Below are 12,650 nucleotides of genomic sequence, written 5' to 3' on the forward strand. Positions count from 1 at the left end.
CCATACCTTATATCTTACCACAATAGTCTTACCACCAAAGTGTTGCATTAAACGGTAACTCGGAGTAAGGGTTCCTCACTGTTTAAATTGTTTATTAAAGAACATGAGATGCACTCTATAAAAGGAGCATGTTAGCAAGATCTAGCCGAGCTGTTTCAAGGCAATAGTCAAGTCAGCATGATTATCTCCCAGTTTTAAGACATGAATGCCCTCGAAGGAGATAAGACCTAAAAGCATTCTCTGAACTGTGAGGCGCTGAACACACACAGTAGGAGCATTCCTCCTGTGGTGGTTGTGTTCTGTTTCTGACACCCCATCATAAGCAGAGCCACCTAATTTCTCAGCCATCAGACTCACATGGGGAAGGGTTTTGGAGAAATTTCCATTGAAAGAATGTAACCAACTACAGGTAGAACTCTGACAGAAAAAAGAGAAATACTCTCCCATGCCTCAGTAGCAGAAAAGTCCGGCTTCTCCTAAGCCTCTTGTTTGTCTTACAGACGGTCAGCTTCTCCCGTGAGCACCATACCCTCGTGCCATCTCCAGCAAACGCACAGGACCAAGAAGTGCATCTCATGCGCGCCTCGGCACCCAGGCAAGCTTGTTTCTTATCCCTGTTTTCCATACTGGTCCAATTTCCCCACCTACTTATTTTTCATTTGGTAATTCTCTAAGCCACCGCAGCTGCATTTTGAAACAAGACAGAAGAAGGATGAATGGATAGATAAATGGATAGATGGATGAATGATGATGGACAAACGGACAGAGAGCCTCTAAGAAAAAAGAACAAAGAAATTCCATACGCAAAGTCCTTATCTAGTAAGGGAAGAAAGAATTATAACAGATAACTGTGAAGAAGCAGGTAGTTTAGGACTGTTTCCTTCTGATTTTGTAAAAGTCGCAAGAGCTAAGACAGAACTATAAATAATAATAGAGAAGGGCATGCTGGGGGGAAAAATATCAAAATATATACCTCTTAAAGAACAGATTCAGGGAAGCGGATATGGTAAGTGTGGCAAGGGTAGGTGGTAAGGCCTCTACCTACCCTACGGAAGAACCTGGGTTCGACCCCTGGGGCCTCCTGGTGAAAAAGAAGAAGAGAAAGTGTGCCTGCACAGCGAGCCAGTGCCCGCATGGTGTGCCAAGTGCCCACATGGTGAGCCGAGTTCCTGAACAGTGAACCGAGTGCCCACACGGGTGCCTGCGTGACGAGCCAAGTGCCCATGTCAGTGCCCACGTGCAGGCTGAGTGCCCGCACAGTGAGCCAAGTGCCTGCACAAGTGCCTGCGTGGTGAGCCAACTGCCTGCACAGTGAGCCGAGCGCCCATGTGAGTGCCCATGTGGTGAGCCAGTGCCCACGCAGTAAGCCGAGTGCCTGTACAAGTGCCCACACGGTCAGCTGAGTGCCCACACAAGTGCCCAGGTAGTGAGCCAGTGCCTGCATGGTGAGCCGAGTACCCGCACAGCAAAGCCAAATGCCCGCATGGTGAGCCAGTGCCTGCACAAATGAGTCATGCAGCAAGATGATGACACAACAAAAGAGAGACTCTCCACCTTGAAGGGGAGAGTCAAAGTGAAGCGCAGCAGAAACCTGGAACTGAGGTGGCACTGCTGACAGAGAACCTCTCTCTACATCAGAGGTTCCCAAGATGAAATCCTGGTGAATCCTAGAGGAGAAAGACAAGAAGAGAAAACAGGGAAACGGACTTTGGCCCAGTGGTTAGGGCGTCCGTCTACCATATGGGAGGTCCCCGGTTCAAACCCCGGGCCTCCTTGACCCGTGTGGAGCTGGCCATGCGCAGCGCTGATGCGCGCAAGGAGTGCCCTGCCACGCAGGGGTGTCCCCCGCGTAGGGGAGCCCCACGCGCAAGGAGTGCACCCTGTAAGGAGAGCCACCCAGTGTGAAAAGAAAGAGCAGCCTGCCCAGGAATGGCGCCGCCCACACTTCCCGTGCCGCTGACGACAACAGAAGCGGACAAAGAAACAAGACGCAGCAAATAGACACCAAGAACAGACAACCAGGGGAGGGGGGGAAATTAAATAAATAAATAAATCTTTAAAAAAAAAAAAAAAAGAAAACAAAAAGAGAAATAGATACAGAAGATCACACAGCAAACGGACACAGACAGCAAAAAGAGTAGGGCAAGGAAGTGGGGAGAGGTGAGGGAGAAAAAAACAATAGATTCAAATCAGCAAGCTCCAACAGCACAGTTCCTTAGATACTTAACAAACCAAGAAAGAATTCCATTTCCAAGCCCCAAGTTACCCTTCGATGCAATGGGAGTGGATACAGTGGTTGTAATGCAGCCACACAAAGGAAACAATATTTCACACCTACAGGGAATCAGGGTAGGTGCTAGAACTTTCATACAGATTCTCCTTTACAACCCACAGCAACTCCATGACAGAAGGATTCTTAGTGTACTGCATTTTCACAAGTGAGGAAACAAGATCTGAGACGGGTTAAATATTCTTACTGGTTCTCAAGATTACAATAGAGCTAGCTAGTCCTAAGAAGGACCCAACCTTGGGCCTATGCTCTTAACCACTGTACTACCAGATAGTATATCAGCCTTATTTTTCATATGTATAATACATTTGTTTCTGGCATAAATAATATTTAATCAAGGTAGTTTTGATTTCTCTTACAGCTGTAATAAACTACATCTTTTCTAATGAATTTTACTCTTTCTCATCTTAGAGAAATGAAGGGAAGGATAGTGTGAAGTCAGAAAGGAATCCTTCATTCTTCATATGATACATCATTTAGTCCAAGCAGGATCGCTTCTCAGCCTTTTGGCTAAGATCAGGGGTAGCCCAAGAAGGAAACAATCAAATTTTGGAGAAGCCCCCACAGAGCAGGAGTAAATGCTCTTTGGAGAAAGGGCGTTACTGGTAATGAGGACTCATTTAATGATTAACTTAACTCCAGGACTAAAGCAGTACTGCATGCGCTGCGTACGTGGCAACCCAGAACAACATCAACTCCAGGAAGGTCACAAGAACGTAGCTCAAGAGACCCGAGCAGATGAGACTGGCTTCATTTCCCTCAATGACAAAATAACAAGCTCTGAAAATACTAGTCTGCAAGCACTTTGTTCTTCTTTGACATCTATCAAGTGCTGACAGCCTATATATAACATCATCATGAACTGGTTAAACCAGGAGTCATCAAGACCCACACCTTCAGCCTACAGATGGAAAATCAACGCCACAGGCAGGCTAAAACCCAGCCTGGAGGAAAGAAAAAGAAAGGACATAATTAACAAGTGGGAAAAAAAATTGAAAAAGACATCACCACCAAGGTTCTCAAGTATGGACTCAACAATCATTTAATAATTCATCAAGACACAGTGACTGAGTTCCTATTTTGTGCAAAATTCTACACAAGGCACAAAACTAGAAACTCAAACAGACACAGAGGTAGAACAAAGAAAAATAAGAGGAATTAAGCAAAGGCTAATGATGCAGAAAAGAGAAAGGCAAAACCATAAAGAGAAAAGAACAAAATGAGCTTAGATAAGGCAAGTGTCAGTGTGGCAATAATTCTAGCAACTGCTGGCAGGCTAGCACTAGCCTTGGTCCCTTTCACATGCTATCCTGTTGCAAAAAGAAGACAGAGAGACCTGCAATGTGGGAACTACTGACAGTACTGCAGAGGTATGCATGGTCATTAAAAAGTCACCAACAGGGGAGCGGGTGTGGTTCAGTGGTTGAACACCTGCTTCCCATATATCAGGTTCAAGCCGTGATACCTGAAAAAAAAAAAGGCACCATCAGAGCATCATGAGAAGAGGAATGTCCGAGTCAAGTCACAGTTTAGGCTTACTGACAGCTTCCAGGACCCTATTAAAGAACCAAGTCTACAAGAGGATCTGACTTTTTTCCCAAGAAAGTAAAAATCCTGGAATTACCCTGGAGAAATATCATCAAAAGTGATGTGGACCATTGACCATGAGGTGCAGCAGTGCTCTGAGATGTATTCACCAAATGCAATGAAATGTCTCATGATGATGGAGGAGATTGTTGTTATGGGGGGGAGGAGTGGGGTGAGGCAGGTGGGGGATATATGGGGACCTCACATTTTTTTAATGTAATATTTAAAAAATAAAGACAAAAAAAAAAGAAGAATTAAAAAGGAACTGACCCAGGAAAAAATACTGAAGGAGCTCTGGCTTTTAAGCAAGCTGAGAAAAAGGCAGAAGAAGCATCACAAAAATTCTACAGAACAAATAAAATAAGAACAGAAGATTTCAACAACACTATACACTGACAGGACATAACAGAGCACTCACCAACAAGAGCAGAAAACACATTCTTCTCTAGTGCACACAGAAAATTCTCCCAGATAGCCACACACTAAGCCATAAAACAAGTCAATAATGTAAACAAATTTAAATCATACAAAGTATGTTTTCTGAGCACAATACATTATAATACAAATCAATAACAAAAGGAAACGGGAAATTTACAAATATTTGGACATTAAACACCACATACCTAAATAACCAATAAGTCAAAGAAGAAGAAGTCACATGGGAAATTAGAAAAAACTTCAACTGAATGAAAACCAAAACACAACATATTAAAACTTATAAGATGTAGCAGAAGCAGAGCTTAGGGGGAAATTTATATCTGAATTTTTTTTTTAAATCTCATATCAAAAGCCTAATCTTCTACCTTAAGAAACTAGATAAAAAAGAACAAACTAAATTCAAGCAAGCAGAAGTAAGGAAATACTAAAAGAAAAGAAATTAAACGAAAAATAGGAAAACAACAGAGAAAATCAATGTAACCGCAAGCCGTTTCTTTGAAAAGATCAACAGAATTGACAATATTTATCTAGAATGGCCAAGAAAAAGACTCAAATTACTAAAATCAGGACTGAAAGAGGAGAGACTACTACAGCCTTTGCAGAAATAAAAGTGTTTGTAAGGGAATATTATAAACAATCACAAATTAGATAATCTAGATGAAATAAACAAATTCCTAGAAAGACACAAACTACCAACCCAACACCAGAAAAAAAAATCTGAATAGACCTATAACAAAGATCAGTCATCAAAAAATTCCCCACAAAGAAAAACCTGGAACCAGATGGCCTCAGTATTGAATACTATCAAATGTTTAAAAAAGAATTAAGATCAATCCTTCACAAACTCTTCCAAAAAACAGAAGAGTCTAGGGATGTAAATGTCAAATGAAAGAAAGCTAGAGAATAATCTAGGGACTGAATAACATAGTGAACCCAGAAGTGAATGAGAATTGTGGTTAATAATACAAATGCAAGAATGTTTTTCTATGAACTAGAATAACTGCATGTCACTATTACAAGGTGGTAAGAATATAGTGATGCCTGGGAAAAATACAAGTAGTGTAACTTATGGACTATAGTTAACAATATTGTAATATTCTTGCATCAATGTCAAAGAAGGTACTATATCAACACTAAGGGTCAATAATAGGTGGGTATGGGATTTTTTCTTTTGGACTAAGGAAAACATCCAAAGATTTACTGAAGCAGTAACTGGAAAACTCTATGATGAAAGTGAGAGCCACTGAGTGCACACTTTGGAGAGAATGTACAAGTCAGTGAACCATGTGTTAGAAGAAGGACTGTGGTTAATAATACAAATATGAGCATATTCTCCCATGAAATATAACAAATGCATAATACTAATACAGACTGTTAATAATAGGAGGTGTATGGAAAAAACATACCAGGTATATGGTAACCACAGTTAGTGGTCATAGTCTGATCATGTTCTTTCATAATCTGCAACAAGTATTCCACAACAATGTAAGGTTTGGTGGAGGGGTGATGTACAGGAATTCTATACATTATGCATGATTGTTCTGTAAGCTCACAACGTTTCTAATTTTAAAAAATGAATAAAAAATCACAAAAAAGAGAAGAGGGAACACTTCCAACTCATTCTATGAGGCCAATAGTGCCCTGATACAAAAAAACAGACAAAGACATCATAAGAAAAGAAAACCATAAACCAATATCCTATGAAGTCAGAGACAAAACTCCAAAAAAATGTAAGGTTGGTTTAACATCCCAAAACATCAATTAATGTAACATGTCATATCAACAGAATAAAGGACAAAAACCACATGATCATCTCAACAGACAAAGAAAAAGCATTTGATAAAATTCAACACCACTTCATGAGAAAGGAATGTCCTCAACCTGTTAAAGAGCATCTAAAAAAACCTACAGCTAACATCATACTTAATGATAAAAGACTAAATGCTTTCCCCTAAGATGAGGAAAAAAACAAGTATGCCCTCTCTCATCATTTCCATTCAACATTGTACTGGAAGTACTAGCCACAGCACTGGGCAAAGAAAGGAAGGAAGCAAGGAAGGAAGGAAAGGCATTCTGATTACTAAAAAAGTAAAATTATCTTGATATTCAGATGATATAATCTTGCATATAGAAAATCCTAAAGAATTCATGAAAAACTGTAAGAACTACTGAACAAATTATACAAGGTTACAGGATACAAGATCAATACACGAATATCAGGTGCATTTCTATACACTTGCAATGAACAATCTGAAAATGAAATTAAGAAAGCAATTCCATTTACAATAGCAATAGAAAAATATGTGGGAATAAATTTAATAAAAGAACAAAATGATATTCTGAAAACTACAAAACATTGTTAAAAGAAGTTAAAGAAGACCTCAATAAAGACATACCATGTTCATGGACCAGAAGACCTATTAATTCTTTTTTTTTTTTATTTCTCTCCCTTACCCCCCGCCCCATTGTCTGATTTCTTGTGTCCACTCACTGTATGTTCTTCTGTGTCTGCCTACATTCTCAGTGGCACCAGGAATCTGTGTCTCTTTTTGTTGTGTTATCTTGCTGTGTCAGCTCTCCATATGTGCAGAGCCACTCTTGGACAGGCTGCGCTTTTTTCACACAGGGTGGCTCTCCTTGCAGGGTGCACCCCTTGCAAGTGGGGCTCCCCTATGCAGGGGACACCCCTGCAGCAGTACTGCACGTAGGCCAGCTCATCATAAGGGCCAGGAGGCACTGCGCATGGGCCAGCTCACCACACATGCCAGGAGGCCCTGGGTTTGAACCCTGGACCTCCTATATGTTAGGCAGATGCTCTATCAGTTGAGCCACATCTGCTTCCCCTATTATTCTTAAAATGGCAATATTCCCCAAACTGATCTACAAATAAATTCCTGGCTGGATTCTTAACAGAAACTGAGAAGGTGATCCTAAATTCATATGGTAATTCAAGGGACCCAGAATAACCAGAACAATCTTAAAAAAGGAGAAAAAGGTGGAGAACTCACACTTCCCAATCCCAAAACTTCCTACAACTTAACTCTAGGTGGAGAGATTATAGTACATTTTAATGTATTGATTTTGCTTATCTTTATTTTCTGAATTTTCAACCATGAACACAACTTCCACAATAAGGGAAAAAATAAGGTATATTTTTTAAGGATGAAAATAAGGTATATTTTTTAAGGGTGAATTATACCTACTCACTCCTTGGGGAAAAATTAAAAGAATTATAAAGAGATTAAATAAATATCTAATGAAAAATAACACAAATGAGTACATTTAAATTTTCATAAATTGGAAACTTAAAAGCACAAATAGACCAAGTTTCTAAGGAAATATATACAAAATATTAAAACACAAGTTCATTTTCACAAATTCTAATTGAATAAAGAATACTCAAGAAATGGAAGGAAAATCATAACCAATTTCAAATACAGGAAGAAGAAAAGGCCTAGAAATCACAGTTCCTAAAACTCTGACACTAACTCAATATAATGAGAGGAAAAATTTATGTAGAGACATTGGAACTCTACATAAATCGCATAAACTCAATCCAAACTGCATTAGATAAAGTGATGATTTTTTAAATAGAATTCTAAAGTTAGAACACTGATGAAATGAAAAAAATGCACTGAAAAATTGGTATAAGTATATATAGGACGTCTGCCCACATATTGCATATAAATTCAGTTTGTTTACTCACAGGCACTAATTACTTTAACCAAGGTTAAATATTTTAACTGAGACAATTAATAAATATTATACTTCTCTTGTGAAGTCTAGTTAATGAATTTACTTTGCTATGTAACCATAATATGTCTAAGAGATCTAAAATTACTAGAAATGCTTTTGTATGGTTTGTGGAACTCTTTTAAAATTCCAGTCTTTTAAAAATAGATTAGAGTCATTTTGATATTATCTTTTCCCCTGTGAAATGAACAATGGCTACCATTGTCAAAATTCTGTTCCTACTTTTCATGAAAATCTTGAACTCAGCACATTGTTCTAATTAATCTGCTGCTCAGGAAGGAATATCCTAGACACAATGAGGAAACAAATGAAACAAAAGGAAGACAACAATTACTGTGGAGGGGTTACAATACACTTCTACATTGGGATTTTTATGTCATTGGTTAATAAAATGAAATCAGGTACTTCCTTTGACATTCTACAGTCATGACTTGACTTTTAGCGAGATGATCAAGAAGTCTTAAGGCCAACTTTATCAGTCAACTAACAATATTCATCACTGGAGGGTAGGTAATCAGAAATTAACTGATAGCACTGCATCCATCTCCATTAGACCTCAAATAAACCAACATTGAGCTCCACAAGGTGAACACAGAGATGAGGTCCTCAAGGAGGAAAACACTGGCAAGACAACAAGCAAGCAATGGTTTCCTTTCCAGTATGGTGGTTAAAATAGATGCTGGTGATAAACTCGTGGTTGTGAATCCCATATCACCACTTACTAGATGTGACCTTGAACAAGTCCATTAACCTCTCTGCATCTCAATTTCCTCTTCTATAGGCTAGGGATAGCAACAGTACCTATCTCCTCGAATTGACGTGAGGATCGAATGACTCTATACATAAGGTTTATACAAGAATACCTTAGATCTTAGATGTGACAAGCAACAAATCTGGAAAACAGATAAATTGGACACCACCAAAATTTAAAAATTTCTATGCTTCAAAAGACATCAAGAAAGTAAAAAGACAACCCACAGAATGGGAGAAATATTTTGCAAGACTTATATCTGATAAGGGATTTGTGCTAGATTGAGTTATATACCCCAGCAAAAAACATGTTCTTAATCTATTCTGTGGGTATGAACTCATTTACAAAGAGGTTCTTTTGAAGATGCAATTTTTAAAATGTGGCCAACTGAAGTAGGGTGGTCTTGTCAAGAGAAACAGAAACTCAGAGAAGCACAAAAAGGAGAGAACTTTGTCACCTGAAGGAAGGCAAAGATAAAACCTAAGGAACTCCAAGCATCAGCGGCAGCCCACCAGAATGCTACAGTCATCACGGAGAAAGCAAGCCTTGCCTGTATCTTGATTTTGTACTTTAACTAGCCTCAAAACTGTAAGCCAATACATTCCTGCTGTTAAGCCAAAACAAGTTTGTGGTATTTGTTTTAGCAGCCCTGGCAAATTAAAACAGGACTTGCATACAGAATATAAAAAGAATCCTTACAACTCAATACTAAAAAGACAAGCAATCCAATTCAAAACTGAGCAAAGGGGACAACAAGTAAGATGGCAGGGGAGTAAGGAGCTCCTAGAGTCAGCTCCAGCTCCAGAGCAATTAGTAAACACCCAGAGCTCTCTGGAGCTAGCTGAAGCAACTGTTTGGGGGATCTAGGAAACAAGAAGAGCATCACACAACACACTTGAAGGAATGGAAGGAGAAAACTGCCCATGTGCAAAGAAGATTCATAAGTAGAGCACTCCATGCCATGGAGGTTGGTGCTCATTCTCCACGGGAGGCACAAACCGCCTCAGGAGCTCTTCCATAGCTGTAATTGAAAGCTCCATTTCCCAATAACGGGGGAGGAAGAGACGGCTGGCACCAATTTCAGCTACTGATGCGTAAATTCCACAGGCCAAAGTATAATCCTAAGAACAGCTAAAATTTGAGCCTGTCCAGTTCAGAAAGAAGCCGAGAGCCGCCATCTTAACTCCACACCTGGCAAGAGGGAAAGCAGGGAGGACTGAAAATCACAGTGCTGGTAGGGACAGGCTTCTTTCAATACAGATCACATTGCAGCTCTTGCCTAGGCCCCAGCTCCACCTCCAACAGGGAGGAAGCTGGGAGGACCTGCACCAGCATCTCCAGGAAATTACACACCAAGCCACGGAGGTTGATGATCATCCTACTTTAGCATCACAAGCCATCCCCGAAGCTACTCTGTGGCTGGAGTTGGAAGCTCCATTTCCCAAAAACAGGGGAAGAGGAGACGGTTGGCCACCGATTTCAGCTACTGATTAGCAGTCTCAGCTGGCTAAGGTATAACCCTAAGAAGAGCTAAAGTTTGAACCTGTCCAAGATAAGCCTCCAGATGACATAAAGGAGTTGAGACAACTAATCATAGATGTTCAAACAAATCTCCTTAATAAACTCAATGAGATGGCTAAAGAGATTAAGGATATTAAGAAGGCATCAGGGGAAGCAAATTTGGCCAAACTGATAGAGTATCTGCCTACCACATGGGAGGTCCAAGGTTCGAACCCAAGGCCTCCTGACCCATGTGGTGAGCTGGCCAGCGCACAATGCTAATGCATGCAAGGAGTGCTGTGCCACACATGGGTATCCCTAGTGTAGGGGAGCCCCACATGCAAGGAGTGTGCGCCCCATAAGGAGAGCCGCCCCATGTGAAAAAAGTGCAGCCTACCCAGGAATGGTGCCACACACACGGAGAGCTGATGCAGCAAGAAGATGCAACAAAAAGAGACACAGATTCCCAGTGCCACTGACAAGAATATAAGTGGACACAGAAGAACACACTGTGAGTAGTAGACAGAGAGAGCAGACAACTGGGGAGGGGGGGAAGGGGAGAGAAATAAATTTTAAAAAAATAAATATTAAAAAGAAAAAAAGGCATTGGATGAGCACAAAGAAGAGTTTGAAATCATACATACAAAAATAGCAGATCTTATGGGACTGAAAGGCACAATAAATGAAATTTTAAAATCATTGGAATCATATAATAGCAAATATGAGAAACAGAAGAAAGGATTGGTGATCTTGAAGAAATGGCCTCTGAAAGCGAACATACAAAAGAACAGATGAAGGGAAGCAGATCTGGCCCAATGGATAGGGCGTCCGCCTACCACATGGGAGGTCCAAGGTTCAAACCCAGGGCCTCCTGATCCATGTGATGAGCTGGCCGATGACTAGTGCTGATGCATGCCAGGAGTGCCATGCCACGCAGGGGTGACCCCCGCATAGGGGAGCCCCACGCACAAGGAGTGCGCCCCATAAGGAGAGCTGCCCAGCACGAAAAAAGTGCAGCCTACCCAGGAATGGTGCTGCACACACGGAGAGCTGGCACACAAGATGACACAACAAAAAGAGACACAGATTCTGGGTGCCCCTGACAAGAATCCAAGTGGACACAGAAGAACACACAGCAAATGGACACAGAGAGCAGACAACTGGGGGAGAGAGGTGGGGAAGGGGAGAGAAATAAATAAAAAATAAATCTTTTTAAAAAAGAGAGAGAGATTATGTGGTATTAACCAAGGGTTAGACACATAGATCAATGAAACATAAAAAAAAAAAAAAAAAAGGAGCAGATGAAGAAAAGAATGGAAAAAGTTGAACAAAGTCTCAGGGAACTAAATGACAGCAAAAGACATGAAAACACATGTGTCATGGGTGTTCCAGAAGGAGAAAAGAAAGGAAAAGGGGCAGAAGGAATATTTAAAGAAAAAATGGTAGAGAATTTCCCAACCCTATTGAAGGACATAGACATCCATCTCCAAGAAGCACAAGCACAAGGTACTCCCATCTGAAAAAATCCAAATAGACCAACTCCAAGGCACACACTAATAAGAAAGTCAAATGCAAAAACCAAAGAGAGAATTCTGAGAACAGCAAGAGAAAAGCAATGCATAACATATAAAAGGGATACCCAATAAGATGAAGTGCTAATTTCTCACCAGCAACCATGGAGGCAAGAAGACAATGGTATGGCATATTTACGATACCACAAGAAAAAAACTTCCAGCAAAAATCTTACATCCAGCAAGACTGTCTTTCAAAAATGAGGGCAAGTTTAGAATATTCACAGGTAAACAGAAACAAAAGTAACTCTAACCAAGAGATCAGATTTTCAAGAAATACTAAAGGGTGTGCTAGAGCCTGAAAAGAGAGAGAGGCCTGGAAGAGAGTCTAGAAATGAAGATTTTATCAATAAAAGTAACAAAGTATCAAAAGACTGGTGATAATAAAATAAGACAGATAAAACTCAAATAGTCAGGAATAAACTTAATCAACGATGTAAACTACCTATATTAAGAAAACTGTAACTCACTGTTAAAAGAAATCAAAAAAGACCTAAATAACTGGAAGAACATTCTATGCTCATGCATTGGAAGACTAAATATCATAAAGGCATCAATTCTATTCAAATTGATATACAGATTCAATGCAATCCTGATTAAAAAAAAATTCCACCAGCATATTTTTTAATTGAAAACACAATTATCAAATTTATTTGGAAGGATAAGGGTCCTGAAAAACCAGAAACATTTAAAAAGGAAAAGCAAACTCTGATCTCCAGACTTTAAATCATATTGCCTAGCTGTAGTGGTAAAAAAAAAA

The 12,650-nt window shown here is 40.0% G+C and overlaps 1 protein-coding gene across 1 annotated transcript in view; it reads right to left on the reverse strand.

The window, feature by feature from the left end:
- The window catches only part of TRAPPC9 (trafficking protein particle complex subunit 9), a 762,741-nt gene that overhangs the window by 703,260 nt on the left and 46,831 nt on the right, over window positions 1-12,650 (reverse strand). The window lies entirely within an intron of this gene.

The sequence above is a fragment of the Dasypus novemcinctus genome, chromosome 14 (genome assembly GCF_030445035.2).
Source record: "Dasypus novemcinctus isolate mDasNov1 chromosome 14, mDasNov1.1.hap2, whole genome shotgun sequence".
Classification (NCBI taxonomy): Eukaryota; Metazoa; Chordata; class Mammalia; order Cingulata; family Dasypodidae; genus Dasypus; species Dasypus novemcinctus.